The 16,366-nt window shown below is 41.0% G+C and overlaps 1 long non-coding RNA gene across 2 annotated transcripts in view; it reads left to right on the top strand.

The window, feature by feature from the left end:
• LOC104001513 (uncharacterized) overlaps positions 1-16,366 on the top strand; it is a 33,418-nt gene that overhangs the window by 5,551 nt on the left and 11,501 nt on the right. Inside the window, exon 3 of one of the 2 annotated variants that reach the window (XR_001707658.3) lies at positions 2,884-3,340. The exons of the other annotated variant lie outside the window; for it this stretch is intronic. This is a non-coding gene — a long non-coding RNA (uncharacterized LOC104001513). Of the gene's footprint in view, positions 1-2,883; positions 3,341-16,366 lie in introns of those variants that run through there. 2 annotated transcript variants of the gene reach the window in all.

Genomic DNA, 16,366 nt, shown 5'->3' on the forward strand with positions numbered 1-16,366 from the left:
ATTCAGGATCCAAATAAGGCCCACACGTTGTGATTGGTTGCTGTGTCTCATTATGTTTCTTTTGATCTATAGATTCCACTCTCTCTCCCACTCTCTTTCTCTCTTTTAGTACCCTTGAAGAAACCAGACTGTTGGTCACGTAGATTTTCTCACAGTCTGGAGTTTTCTGACTGCAACCCTGTGGTGTCATTTTACTTGTTGCTCTGTTCTCTGTTCTTTCTGTAAATTGGTAGTTGGGTCTTGGGCTTGATATGCTTCAGGTTTGGTCTTTTAAAAATTTTTTGGTAAGATTGCTTCATAGATGGTGGCATATTCTTCCATCAGGAAGTATGTAATATTTGGTTTCTCTCTTTTGTGATACTAGCAGCTGTTAATGATCAATTTCTAGATCCATTAATTCATTAGAAATTGCAAAATGGTAATGGTGGTATTCTAACTCAACCATTCCTTTTTCATTTTTAGCTGTAATACTTCCATAAAGAGAAGAGGAACTTCTCCTTTTCTGTTACTTGGTTACCCAGTACAATTGTTCATATAGAAAAGGCAGGACAAATGCTCAATTTTTTTTTTCTTATTTACCAGTATTCTTAAAGAAAGGATTCACTAGCCACCTTCAAGGGTGGCCAATTATTATCTTTTAGAATCATCATGAACTCATGATTTAAATGTATTTGATGCATTTTAATCTATTGCAATTACTGTCATTGATTTTCAAATTACCTCATCTTTGGCCAGTGGGAATCTAAGTTGGCTCTTTAGTCTTTTGATACAATTCTGGTAGTTTTTGATAACTTCCTTGCTATCTACTATGACAAGGTATTCCAGGCACATCTTGTACATTTCCTGTTCTAAATGTGTAACCAACCATCTATCCAAAGAATCCTTGTTCCTTTTAGTGAGAAATGGCATTTCTGGAGCTCACTCTGGGCCCTGGGGGTGCTGTATGCTAACTAGGCAGCCATTGGTGCTAGGCCTTTTTGGTAGACAGAACTAGGAAATATGTTTATGTCTTAAGATAACATCCAACATCAGTTCATATTGATATTTCCAATTCAAATTCAGAATTGCAGGGATTTTGCTTAATGTCTTCAATCCTGTATTTCCTTTCTCTCAAAGTTGAGAATCTTCATTTTTAAAGACACTGGGAATTATAGATTATTACATAATTATGCATTTGTTCTATCATAAAACACACACACACATGCGTGTCTCAGAAAAACTACCAACATTTTCCCCAACAATATAATTACTGAAAAGAGTTTAAGTGGTTTTTGTTTATGTAGTTATTGTCCCTATTGTATATAGGGACTTGCAGTCAAGTTGAAGGTTTAAGTCTCATGGAATAATTCTCCTCTGTGTGGCTGTGCAAACTATATTCATGTTTAGGATAATTTATTTCATTTTATTTTCTGGAATTCCTTTTTTAAAATATAATTTTTTGGTAATTACAAAAAATATTTACGTGGTTCCAAAGTCAAATCTACCAAAGCATATTTAGTGTGGCTTCTATTCAGATCTCCTCCATTATTTCCTCCTGTCTGTTAAAAGTAATCATTGACTTTAAAATTTTATTCTTTATTCTTCTTTTTGTTTTTTTAAATGCACTACACACATACGTTTCCTTTTCTCAGATATATATATATATACATATATATAGACAATTTTCTCTACTTTATTTATTTAGTTTATTATATCTTGAAAATCATTCCATAGTGGTATTTACAGATACTTCTTATTCCCTTTTCTAATGTGTGTATATGATGGGACTCAACCAGTCCCTTAATGGTGAGCATTGGAGTTATTTCACCTTTGCTGGCAAAAAATAATACTAGTCGTGTACCTTTTTTTCAACAATATATGTTTGGATTAGATTCCTGAAAATTAGGTTGTTGGATTCAGAGTAGCTTGTTGTTGTTTTAAAACAATCTCAAATTTAAACTATAGTACAAAGAACATATTTTTTCTACACCATTTGAGAGGAAGTTGCTCTCAAATGTCCCATCACCAGTGGATGTGTTAGTGTGTATTCCCATAAACAATGACATTCGCCCATGTAACCGCAATACAACTATCAAAATCAGGAAATTAATGTTGGTACAATTCTACCTTTTAATCTTTGGACCCCATTCAACCTTTACTGATAATGTCCTTTAAAGCAAAAGTATCCATTTTAGATTCATGCATTGCATTTTTGTTTGACAGAGACATCTCTAGTCTCTGTCATTTTGAAACAGCTCTCTCTTTCCTTTACTTTCATGATGTTTATGTGTTTGATGATTACAAATCAGTTATTTATTGCATGTTCCTCAGTTTGGGTTCATATTGGTTTGTTTTTTTTTTTAAAGTTGTGTAGGATTAATGTTGATCATGTTCTACTTAAATTAGTCTCAGGACCTTGGCTGAAGGGGTGGGCCAGGATAAAGGGAGAGAACTCTCTCCACAAGAGAGGGGCCCATCCCCTTTGGAAATGTGTTTATCTTACTGTACACAAAGGTTCGGGGTCTTTTTCATGGAGAGTGCGAGTGTGGGGAAGGAAGCTGAATCCCCAGGAAGTTCTGTCAGATAAGAAATCTGTGACTCTGTAAATTCATCTACTTCTGTGTTTTTGTATTGCTCCTCCTTAGCTTCCTCCTTAATTTCAGTACAATTATTTGAGGGGGAAAAAATCCCAGCTTTGTTTCAGCTGAAATAAAGGGAAAGGAATTGGTCAAGAGGGCTGGTTAAGAGAGGGCTGCCCAAGGCCAAATAGGGTGAGTCCATAGCAAGCACTGGATGGGTAGCTACTAAGTAGACAGAGTTAAGAGCTCCTCTTTCTCCCCTCATACGCTCGTCCCTCTGCTATAGGACCTACCCTATTGAAACTTAGTGTTTTTCTTCTCCAAGGAACTGTGGATGCCTCCTGAATGGGAGCTGCCAACGATTATCAGAGTCAAGCAAGAGGAATGGCAAGGCATGTGCTGAATAACATCACATTAATATGGCTCTTAGCTACCTAACCCATTAGGAGCCATAATTAGGAGAGTTTGAAACAGACTGCAAGCATCTTCTCCAGAAAGAAGCTAGGTAAGGGCATACATTGATATGGAAGGAAAGGGGTGGGAGTATCTGTAAGAAGGACCTGGTGAGGGGTGTTTCTACTTGATGGGGTTTTTTTGTTGTTGTTGTTGTTTTGTTTTGTTTTGTTTTTTGTTTTTTGTTTTTTTGAGACGGAGTCTCGCTCTGTCACCGAGGCTGGAGTGCAGTGGCGCGATCTCGGCTCACTGCAAGCTCCGCCTCCCGGGTTCACGCCATTCTCCTGCCTCAGCCTCCTGAGTGGCTGGGACTACAGGCGCCCGCCGCTATGCCCGGCTAATTTTTTGTATTTTTTTAGTAGAGATGGGGTTTCACCGTGTTAGCCAAGATGGTCTCGATCTCCTGACCTCGTGATCCGCCTGCCTCGGCCTCCCAAAGTGCTAGGATTACAGGCGTGAGCCACCACGCCCGGCCTTTTTTTTTTTTTTTTTTTTTTTTTTTTGATAACAGATCTCGCTCTGTCACCCGGGCTGGAGTGCAGAGCTGTGATCATGGCTCACTGAAGCCTTGACCTCTCAGGCTCAAGTGATCCTCCCACCTCAGACTACAGGCATGTGCCACCACACCCAGCTAATTTTTAAATTTTTTGTAGAGATAGAGTCTCCTTATGTTGTCCAGGCAGGTCTCAAACTCCTGGCGTCAAGTGAACCTCCTGCGCTGGCCTCCCAAAGTGCTGGGATTACAGGCATGAGCCACTGTGCCCAGCCTGATGCTTTTTTTTGTCTGTTTTTTTTTTTTTTTTAAAGATCTCTCAGCAGAATAATTTTATTTAAACTGAACTTGAAGAGAAGGAAGAGAATGGAAAGCAGGAAGTTAAAGGTTTGTGATTGATTTCAAGTACAGGATGCAGGAGCCCTCAGAGGGGCCTAGTTAGCCAGTACTCCCAGGAGCCCCTGCAGCCCAAATCTAGCCAGGCTTAACCCTGGGATGATAATCTGAGCCTACCTGACAGGTTGACATTTTGGTGAGGCATGGAGCAATTTACTTTAGCTGCATTGGTTTTCTTTTCTAGGGGCTGGGTGCGGAGGGGTGGGGGCGGGTAGGGGTGGTGAGGAGGAGTAAAACCACACATCCTTAGTTTAATCAAGGTGTTTGTGCTACTAAAGACAGAGCAGACATGATTTCCCCTAAGGAGGAATGGTGGTAGTTTGGGGGATGCTGTCTGTGTGTGTCTGAATTGGGCCAGAGCCCTCAAATAGACTGAGTCCTTTTGTTACTTGGCAGGAACTCCAATCCACTCATCAAGGAAAAATCAAGGTGCACCTTCAAACAACAGCTTTGAGATAATCTCAAAGATTTAAAAGTCAATATTTGCTTATAGGAACTCTATGTACATTCCGGACACTTCATACTTGGGCCTTTTAAAATACCTTCTTTCTGATAGGGTCTAGCTTGGAGCTCACCACTAACCAGAAGGTCTCCATTTTTCCATCCTCCATCCCATTCTTTGGACTAAGCATTATTATATTTAGCCCTCTAATGATTGGTATCAGCTTATAGTTGGAGTTGTCTTGATGAGAGAGTTTCTTGGCATGATTCTGTTTATTGGCTTATAATTTTATGAACTGGAGAGAAACAGCACAATCAGTGGAACTTCTAGATAAAAAAGATTTTGTTAAAACACTTGAAATTTAAAAGCCCTTTTTGCCTTGTAATGAGTTCTTTGAAAGATAGTCTGTTTGGAGCCCTATGGGGTTTCCAAAGAAACATGCAGCTTTGAGGGCAAATGCTCTCTGTCTCCTGGTCCCACAAGCGCACATTTCTCAGCCCGCACATTTCTCAGCCCGCACTCTAGCTGGACTCTTCTGCTTCCTAATGCAGTAATCAGATATTTTGGTGGAGGAAGTTTTAAAGCCTAATCATGCTGTAGTGAGGAAGGTGGGATTTCTTTCATTGCCTGCAACTCAAGGGCACATTTTCCTCAAAAACCATGTATTACATTTTGGCTTCTCACGAGATGCCCAACCCATTGCTATGAAAGGGCCCCCAGTCTCTGCCCTTGGGGAGGTTACCATCCAGAGCAGAGGAGAGGCAGCCAGCCAAATAATTTACACGTGTGGTAATTGCAGTAAACTTTTACTAGTGTTGTCAGTACATTCAACACATTTATTACATTTATTGAGCTCAGTGACTGGGAACACAAAGACAAATACCAACACGTATCCAATCTATGCCACATGCTCTCATTGTGCCATTACTTTTTTAGTTTGGTCTCACCAAGCAATGAAAAAAACAAAAACAAAACAAAACAAAAAAAAACACTGCCAATTGTAACATAAATGCACCCTGATTTCAGAGACATTAAAAAGTGGAAATTCTGTATCTTTGAATGAGATATAGCAATCCCTTCCAGATTCATCCTGGAAGACAGGTAGGGAAACAATCACAAAGCAAGGTAAGAAGCCCTGTTAGAGAGGTCTGAACAAAATTAGGAGTTGGTCCAGAGCCAGGAACACCTGATGCTTCCTAAGAAGGAAGGTGGTAGGCTTCACAGAGGAGGCGACATTTGGACAAGATCTTAAAGAATGAATAAGGGGAAGGGAAGGATGGGAGGGAAGACAGCCAAAGATTGGTTAATGGATACAAAAATACAGCTAGATAGGAGGAATAAGTTCTAGTGTTCTAATAGCAATATAGGGTGAGTATAATTAACAACTATTTATTGTATATGTTTAAGTAGCTAGAAGAGCAGATTTTGAAATTTCTCAACACAAAGAAGTGATAAATGTTTGAGGTGATGGATGGATATGCTAATTATCCTGATTTGATCATTACACATTGCATACATGTATCTAAATTTCATACTGCACCCCTTAAATACATACAACTATTATGTATCAATAATAATAAAAGCAAAAAAAAAAGTAGATTCGTGATGCCTAGGATTGGGGAGGGGGAAGGGGGATGGAGAGTGACAAAAATGTTTTGGACTTAGACTATAGTGATGACTGTATAACTCTGTGAGTATACCAAAGCCATTGAATTGGACACTTTAATGGGTGATTTTTATGGTATGTGATTTATATTTCAATAAAAATGTTCTTTGCAAAGTTGAAATTAAATAAAAAGAATGAATAAGGATTTGCAGGTGGAGAAGATAGGGCATTCCAGGCTGAGGAAATTACATGTGCAAAGGCAAAGAGAAACAATAATCTTATTCAGGACTTCAGCTGTATCTCTCAGTTTAATGTTCACAACAATATAAGTTAGGTTGTATTATTACTTCTCTTTTGTAGAGAAGGAAACTGTAGGCACAGTGTTAGTAATTTGCCCAAGATCTCTTGGCTGGTAGTCAAGAAACATTAGCTATTGTTATGATTTCAGTACAGTCATTTGGGCCATTGTAATAGAGCTGTGCTATTCAATATGGCAGCTTAAAATGTGGCTAGTACAAATTGAGGTATGCAGTAAGAAAAAAAATACGCACCAGATTTTAGAGACTTAGTACTCAAAAAGAAGATGTAAAATATCTCACTAATTTTTAAAAATGTTAAGTACATGTTAAAATGACAATATTTTGGATATATTTGGTTAACACGTATATTATTAAAGTTAATTTCATGCTACTCTTTACAACGTTTTCTGGGAAAAGAGTTAATTCCAACTGTTTCTTTCCATTTTTTTTTTTTTTGTAATTGAGTTACCAGAAAGATGTTAAATTACATCCATGGTTTATGTGATATTTCTGTTGGTCAACACTGTTCTAGAGCATTCTGCTATGAATTGGCTTGGTGAGGGTAAAAGGTGTGTGAGGGCAAAGGAATGTATTTGCACCCACGTTCTCTGCACTCTGCTGCTGGCATCTCTGTGTGCCTCACCTCACTTGTGGGTGCCTCCCTGTCACCTGGCCTCTGAGGTTAAGTAGGTTGCCCCAGGCTCCATGGCTGCAAGTGGTAGAGCTGGGCTTTGAACGCAGGTAGCCTAGCTCCAGAGCCTGCCTTTGAGTTCCAGAAATGTGAGTGATTTTAGGTAGTGACATTCAGCACGTGGAGAGTGGGGTCAGCTTGTGAATGTATTACCCCTTTCAGGAAGCACGCATGTGCACATTTCCAGAGGCCTCTGAGGAGTGAGTGAAATGCTGGGAATTTCTGGCATCAGTGGCAAGGTCTCCAGGAAATACCTTCCATCCTAAAGCAGTCTCCTGTGAGATCTGAGCTGCTTGCATATTGCGTTCCAGGGCCACCAGCTTTTGGCCTGTACTAGTGAAATTCTGCCTGAAGCCTAAGTCCCGAGCAAGGATCCAAGCCCCTTTGTACCCTAAACCTGCCTGCCTGTTAGAACATCACTGTTCTAACATCGGCCTCACCCTCCATCCAGCCACACACATCCTGGCTCTCATTCTACCCCATGCACTTCTATGCACCCTAGCCTTTCCTCTATGCTCCCACTCAGCTTATTTGATATTTCTTGTCTTGCCCACAAGGCCAACTCATCCTTGAAGACCCAGCTCACACATCACCCTCTCTACAGCCTTCCCTAACTCCTTTAAGATAAAATCTATCACTCCCTCCTCTGTTCCACATTGTAGTTCCAGACAACTATTTGTCTATGTCTCTGTGGCCCCCGCTTGATGATGTGCTCCATCTGGGCAGTGGCAGCATCCTGCCTGTCCTAGTCTATCCTAGCAGTGCCTAGTAAGTGTCTGCACACATAAGATGCTCAACACCTGCTCTGGAACTGAATTAGATGGAATCACATTTAAACAACTGAAGGAGAAGGATGACAGCTCGCTCACAATCAGAATTCCCCTTTGCAAATCCTCAGGGAGACTAATTGCTCCTGCTCTTGGCCTGTCTGTTAAAATGCAGGATTAAAAAGAGAAACAGGTAGCAGGTTTTTTTGTTGTGTTTTGTTTTGTTGTTTTTTTTTTAACTTCTGAAATGAGTATTACAGAAGAAAATCATGCAAGAGGAAAACCATGATAACTCATCAGCATGATTCAGCAATGGGGCACACTTCAGAGGAAAGGAAGATTGGTTTTGCTCATAGGCTCTTTATCTGTGAAACGCAATCACTCTCCCTCACTGGTGTTTCATGCTCTGACGTCTTATGGTTTGAGGCACGATCAGGGGCCTATTTCTGTGACACCTGAAGGCTTTACACTTGCTTCATTTGCTTCTCACAGCAGCCTCATAGAGTGCAGTGAATTTTTTCAATATTTTCATTGGTCTTACAGTTTTGTCTTATAGATTTGCAACTTGTGACAACTTTTCCCACCTTCACATGTTTTGATGATTTCCTTTCACACCTACTACTAATGGTTACAATGCTCTGGATCACGCCTCGTGAATCATCGGTGTCTGTCCTCCCCTACCACAGCCAGGTGCTGACAGTAACAACTAGGTGCCGGCAGTATTTTAAAGATGGCAGTATGGCCTGGAGGACATGCCACAGGCCCTGAAAAGGAACCTTGAGTTGGACCCAAGAGCCAGTCCCCCAGAGGTCAGGTGCACCAGAGGTCAGGATCCCTCCCTTGCCTCACAGGGATACCCTGACCACTCTGCTCCCACTCTCCATCTCTCACTGAAGGATTCATGTCTGATATGTGTGGATGAGTTATCCTCCCACGGGTGATCCTGCCCCACCAAAATCAAAGTGACTCTTATTCTAAGAAGCAAAAATTTGACCTCACAAACACACTGCTGTTTCATCCTAGGAGCCTACCCCATCCCCTGAAATAATATTTTGCACAAAACTTTCAATTAATTTACTACAATGTCCAGCAAAGATCCAGCACTTTAAAGCCGGATGACTCAACAGGAAGAGCTTTCAGTTTTCTTCCTGATTGTAAGTTTGTAGCCTAAATTTTTGAGTAGGTACAATTTAGAGAAGGAAGGCTGCCTTCTGCTCAGGATAAACAGGAAATTTGCCTATACAGTCAGTGTGAAGAGCTGTGTAGTAGAATGATCTGCCGATATTTAGCTTCTATTATAGTGTTCTCCTCATTCTTCCTTCTCCATCTCCCCCTCCAGCTTCTCTTCTCTACTAAAAAAGGTGTCAGAAAGTCTGGGAATACAGACTGTCCGAAAACACTGCAAGTAGTTCCCTCCTCCTGAAGGCAATAGAGCCCCCTAGAGACCATCCGGGTGACCAGTATGAAGAAGTCGGTGGGTAGCCCTATTTGTTGGAAGTGAGAAATAATGAGAACTTTTTATGTTTCAAAGATGGAATAGGAAAAGTTGTCAGACCTGCAATGTGATAGTCCCAGGGGATGAAGAGTATACAGAAGTTTGGGGTCTATAGGGCTGGACGGCCTGATACAATCTGATGCCACCCCTCTGGATGACTGGATCTTTGCAGAAAGGTCACATAAGGGACTGAAAGTTAGTACTAAGAACTAACTTTCTGCAGTTCTGGGAACTTAAGCAAGGGGCCATCTTGGCCAAGCTGAACACAAGGTTGATCATTTTCCTGAAGAGACCTTGCTGTGGTTTGAATGCGTTCCCTACAAAATTCATGTGTTGAAGCTTAATCTCCATGTGATGGTACTGAGTGGTGGGGCCTTTTGGGAAGTGATTAAGTCAGGAGAGCTCCGCCCTCATGAATGGATTAGTGCCTTGTAAAAGAGTGTGAGGAACTAGTTTCGGTCCATGTTGCTCTTCCACTCTTCTCCCATGGGAAAACACACTGTTCCTCCCCTTCAGAGAATAAAGCAAGAAGGTGCCATCTTGGAACCAGACACTGAACCTGCCAGTGCCTTGATCTTGGACTCCCAGCCTCCAGAATTGTGAGAAAGAAATTTCTGTTGATAATAAACTACCCAGGCTCAGGCATTTTGTTACTGTAGCACAAACAGACTCAGATAGACCTTGAATAGCCTGTGCAAAGCCTTGAACTAACATCATCTGAAGGCTCAAGTGGGCACTTTCCACAGCCATGTGGCAATGATCAGCAACATTTCCCCCCCTGGAGTGTGAAAGTCAGGCTGACCCTTCTTTTTGAATTATGTAAACCTCTGGGATTTTGGAAAAGTTATGGGGAGACAGAGGGCCCCAAGACAGAGAGGCTAGACTTTCTGCTAATCCCACAGTCTGATAAACCATGGGAACTTAGGCTACTTGTTTTGTGTAAAGAAGCTAAATGTGACAGTATTTGCCCCCTGGGTTTGTGGAGCAGTCCTGTTGATTACACTCAGGATACATGTATACATAAGCAATTTGAAAACGAGGTTTCACCACCAGCCCAAAGTTGAAAGCTGGTGAAGGGGCTGATCCCCAGCCTCTGTCTTGATGGTTCTGGGATTCACTGAGTCAAAAACACACAGCAGAAGCCACTTGATAATGTATTTTATATTTATAACAAGAAGCAGAAATGATCACTCTCGGGGGAAACAATGCTAAAACAAAACAAAATAAGAGCTTGAGCTTTGAGACAAGGTTTGCCACAGTCATTCTGCATGTAAATAAATATTTCCCTACAACTTACTCTCTGCCATGCACTATGCTAACTACTAGGGAATAAAATGAAAAACAAAGCAGACATAGTCCTTGCTCTCTAGTATTAAGGTAAAGAAATACGTTAATCAAATAATCACTCAAATAAATAAATAACTGCAGTTAACATTGAAGACTAATTATCTATTTTCAGCCCAATTAATTTCCAGCTAAGAAACAAGACAGATCAGCCTCTATGTATAAAGCTCAAGATAGAAAAGAGTTAAGCCCTACATGTGGCCCTGTTAAGGCTGTCCCAGGGGGAAAAGAGGGACCCATTCATCAGTCCCGGGGCAATGGGTTGGTTCTTCCTCTACTGTCATTTCAGAGAATGTGCATTCCCTCTGGCATCCTGGCTGGCCCGGAAGGTCACTGCAGGCTCAGGATGCCACAAATACAGGATTGTTCACTTTCTTTGGCTGGGAAACTGGGCTGGGGACCAAGCTGGCCCACAAATGCAGGTTTTCCCACTTTATTTCAAGGGCAGCCAACTTCAGGGCCTTAAAAACGGGCTAATGGCAACAATGAGAGTGATGGTGAGGGGAGCCAAAGTCAATGCCATCGACAGGCCATGTTGCCTTCAGAAAATTTCCCAATCTTTGAAATAACTACAGAGTGATTGCCAGAGTGACTCAGAGGGGAGGAGAGTTGGAGTGACTTTGGCTACTAAGGTTGTGTGTTGAAATAATAAAAGGAATTTCCTAGGGATCCCCAATCTAGTCTATTTTTTAACAGTGTGGTTTCAATTTCTTCCTATAATTCTTAGGCATACCTTGAATGAATAGAGAATTTTCTGTTAATTAACCAATTCAATACTGATTAATTCTAGTTCACTCTTTTAATAGATGTAAGATCTTAGGTTACAATTAATCCATCTTTCATTTCATCTAACCAACAAACATATTTAGTGCCTATTATATATCAGACTGTGCTACAGTCGAAGAGGGGCACCTAACCCAGACTGAAGAGGAGAATAACAGAGAAGGGTGGCTTCCTATAGCAGAGATAAAGCTTTGGGGGTCGCCAAATTTCATGCCATCTATCGCTTCCCAAGCACATGGGAAACTACACTTCCCAGACACCCTTAGGAGTCCTTAGGTTGGGGCCACATGACTGGATATCCAATAGGATAGAGCAGAAATGATGTATGCTACTCTCAGGCCTGGCCATAAAATTCACTGTGCAACTGTCCATGTTCCCACTTTCTTTCCCTTCTGTTGTAACCTCTGAATCCAGATGGCAGCAATATAAGATGAAAACAATAAGGATCTCTAAGTCACTGCTTAGAGGAGAGCCACAGAAGGACTACGGGGCTTATTTGCTATAACCTAGCCTTGCTTACTCTAATATGTACTCTGTAAAGGTGGGGACATCTAAGTTTAGTACTGAAGAAGAAAATATCTAGGCTATGTCAGGTAAGATGACCAACTTTGATGATCTTATTCCAGCTAGATGGGGAAAATAAAACTATATAAAAAAATAGCCAGCTTACCAAGCAAAATATCTTGATCAAATACTAAAGTCTTGAATGAACCCCAGTTTTCTGCTTGGGAACAACTGAGTATTGTGGTTGTAGTCACCAAAGTAAAGACTGTAGAAGTTTCCTGGAAAAGTCTGATTCATAGCTGAGAAAGTTCTAACAAGAATGTAGGAAGAAGTAGTAAGTTCATTGAAGGAATCACTTTCTAATCATAAAAATGGATCATCCAGTTCTTGACCCTCTGAAGTTCACAATTTAATGAGGTAGAATTGAGGAGATCAGAGGCAGAATGTCAAGTTTATTCAAGTCCTAGAACCTTGGATCCAGAATTTTTCCTCTTCCAGGAAGCCTCTTCTGCTCAAATGTTAAACATGTCTCTGCTTAAATGTTGCTTCCTTAGGGAACCTTTCTGACAGCTTGATATAAAGAAGTCATCCAGTTACTGTCTGTTGAATCTCCCTATTCTAATTCTCTGTGTAGTGCTTCCCACTCTCTGATACTTTTCTTGTTTATGAGTTTTGTTTGTTTGATTATTGGCCATCTCCCTTCACTAGAATAGGGGACGGAATACTTTGTTCATGTCTCTCTCTAGCATGTTTCCAAGTGGCTAGCACATAGTAGGAGCTCCATAAATGTTTACTGAATAAATAAATAATCCCAGGAGGCCAAAAAAGAATAAAAAAGCAAAAGTTTTGTTTTGAGATAGATTTGTAAATATACTGAACGGCCAAGTTGGGATGTGTCTCAAATGAGAACTACAAGATGGCATATTTGTCATTCTGCATCAAAGAAAAACCAATGTCAATTGGCATCAATATCTTGACTCTTTTTTAAATTAAATTTTCTCAAGTGGTCACACGGGAGCAGGTCTATTTCTGGAGAATACCTTTTTTAGACTCAACAAAATCCCAGGGATGAACACAGTTTTGATATAATAGAATTTGTATACACTAAACCCCTTTATTGCAATATGTCTTCAATCATTTGATGCCCTAGATGCAATTATTGCTTTAGAAGCTAAAGTAAGCAAATTCTCTTTTCAAAAGGAATATGAATTCTTGGGCTTGGGCCTCCACTTCCTGATCTAACTTCTCTGGACCCTGAGGCATGGGCATTTTAGAAGTGAGTTATCAGATTTTAAGAGCATGTAGGGGGTCTGTTTCGTGACTTAATATTATCTTCAGAAAATCAACTAAAATCTGTTTAAATATCATGTCTGAAATAAGTGTAAAGACTAAACGGATGTGGTTACAATCTTGAAACTAGAAGCTATAGCCAGAAAATAGGTCAAGAAAAAAATAGACACAAATTGCCTGGATCTTGGCCGTAAAGGTCAAGTACTGCTGGTCACAAAACAAGGAGGATTCTTCAGAGAAACTGAGGGACTCACATAATAGTTCTAGTAACAATTACAACAACTAACATTTATTTAGTGCTTACTATGCGCCAGGCACTCTGCCAAGTGCTTATCGTATATCATCTTTTTAATTCCTTGGAACATGTGCCGCTGGGGGCCATATTAGTAATTTCTATCTACCTGTCGGGAAACTGAGGTTAATTACTGCATTAGTCCATTCTAATATTGCTATAAAGAAATATCTGAGACTGGGTAATTTATAAAGAAAAAATGTTTAATTGGCTCATGGTTCTGCAGGCTGTACAGGAAGCATGATGCTGGCATCTGCTCGGCTTCTGGGGAGGCCTCAGGTAACTTACAATCATGGCTGAAGGAAAAGGGGAAGCAGACCTGTCTTACATGGTGGGAGCAGGAGCAAGAGAGAGAGAAGGGGGAAGATGCTGTATGCTTGTAAACAACCAGAACTTGTGAGAACTCACTCACTATCATGAGAACAGCACCAGGAGATTGTGCTAAATCATTCATGAAGGACCACCCCCATGATCCAATCACCTCCCACCAGGCCCCACTTCCAACACTGGGGATTACATCGCGACATGAGATTTGGTGGGGACAGATCCAAACCATATCAATTATCTTGCCTGAGTACAGACAGGTTTTCCTGACTCTAAAATTCAAGCTATTAACTGCAGTCTCTCCAACTTTAACATTCAAATTTCCCATTGTGAATGTCTGAAAAATGCTTACAGTTCTTTTATTATTATTATTATACTTTAAGTTTTAGGGTACATGTGCACAACGTGCAGGTTTGTCACATATATATACATGTGTCATGTTGGTGTGCTGCACCCATTAACTCGTCATTTAACATTAGGTGTATCTCTTAATGCTATCCCTCCCCCGTACCCCCAATGCTTACAGTTCTAGAGTGACCAAAAAAAAAAAAAAAAAGTGAAATAAGAAAACATATAGATATATTTTATTTGAATCATTTTATAATAAAGAAGATCAAAATGTTCAATTCAGGAGACAGTATGTGGTATAGTGGAAAAAGTAAAGTGTGCCAAAGTCTCTGTGCCCTGTATCCTGCCATAACCATTCGTATGATTCTAATTCCCTCACTCACCTTCTGTCTCAGTTTGCTGATCTATAAAATGGAATGAATCCCTACCATATATTTTGCAGTCCCAAGAAAGCTTTCTGAAAGGCCTAACAAATGAAGGATTCTAATTTAGGTGGTCTAAACAGTTTTAATACATTTTAGGACTTTATTTCACCGTGGCCCACCCAGTCACAGAAAAGAGAAATGCCACAGTATAATCCTCATCTGTGCCACAAGAAACTTAAGTCAGTCTCTGTGGCCTATATTATATTTTTTCTCTGGCCTATATTATACTTTTCCTCTGGCCTATATTATACTTTTTCTCTTAAGAGGAATAGAAAAGGGAAAATCTTATATTAATGCTGAGGAGGCAGTGTGAAGTAGCTTGAAGGAAGGGTGTGTTCTCACCTCAGGTTCTCACCTCACAGCCATTGTGGGAGGCAGCTGGTATAGTCTGTAAAACATCAGGAGAGCTGAGGTTGTGCCACATCCATCTACTTAAATTCCTTCAACATTTTTATTACTGCTGTGTAAATTATAAAGCTTCAGGATGTGTGTGTGTGTTTTCTAGGTAGAAAGCTTGGATCAACTTTACATGTATTATACTCAGACAAGATGAAGAAGGGATTCTTGGTCTGGCTGGCTGCCCCTAAGAGGCAGGGATAAATTAGGGAGGGCCTCAGATGTAGGGTGGGGGCTGGGGGGTCTGTGAGGAAGGAAGATGTGGTGCCCAGAGGTACTGAGAAACCTCAGGGCTGGGTTTGAGGTGGCTCTGTGGTTGAAGGGTGGAGCCCAAGAGACGGCTCAAAACAATATCCTTCCTTCCTTCCACAAATGTTGATTGTGTGATACATACCAGGCACTGTCCTGAGCATTGGAGATACAGTGATGAAGAACAGTCTTTTACAGAGTGGTTTAAGACATTTTTGAGGCAATCAGACTTAGGCTTAAATCCTCCTGCCTGTGCCACCAATTAGCTATGACCCTAGGAAAATTATTTAAGTCTTTGAGCCATGGCTTCTTCAACTATGAAGTGGGGACAACCTGACAGTTATGACTGAGAAAAGTGAGATTATGCAAGTGAAGCATTTAGTGTCGTCTCTGGTGCAGTGAGGACTGAGTGAATGATGGATGTCCACACAATGCTGTAAACCCCATAAGGCAGGGATTGTGTCTTGGGTTCACCTTGAATCTTCAGCACTTACTGGTGTGCACAGCAGATGCTAAAAGAATTATCTGTTGAAGGTTTGACAGTTAATGGAAGAGTCAGATTAGAGGCTAGGGAGCAGGCTAAGGGTCTGGAACAGGATGCAAAGTCAAAAGCAGAAACAGGATGTAGCAACGGAATATTCATAGTAAGTAAGTTACTGGGCAGGGGGCCAGGGGAAGCCTCTTCAAGGGGTGGAGGGTGTGTAAAGGAGCATGCAATAAAGGCACAGGGTTGTGATAGGTACAGGGATCTCCCCATCACACCAGACCCAGGGGCACATTAACACTCCCCCCTGCTCACCTAAACACACCCTGCCCCATTTCCAGCAACCACTAATGATTACGATAATAACAAAGGCAACTAGCAGGCAGGAAAGACAGTTCAATTATTAGAAAGTTGTCTACGGTGAAAACTGGGGACAGAAAGATAGGCTCTTGAGACCATATTTCTAAATCAGGGGCCAGTTTGGGAGGGAGAGGACCCCAGATCTGTGGCTGCTCAGATTTCCTCTCACCCTGTCCCTAGCCCACCATCTACCATCTATCTCCCTGATAGGATGGGTGACCATAGGTTCAGGTTGCCCAAGTTTAAGCTTGTTCCCAGAGCAGTCATTACTAAAGCAGGGATTCTTACACTTTTGTGTATATACCAATCACCTAGAGATCTTGTTAAAATGCAGACTTCTATGCAGTAGGTCTGGCTGGGTCCTGAG

This window comes from Pan troglodytes, chromosome 1 (assembly GCF_028858775.2).
Source record: "Pan troglodytes isolate AG18354 chromosome 1, NHGRI_mPanTro3-v2.0_pri, whole genome shotgun sequence".
NCBI lineage: Eukaryota > Metazoa > Chordata > Mammalia > Primates > Hominidae > Pan > Pan troglodytes.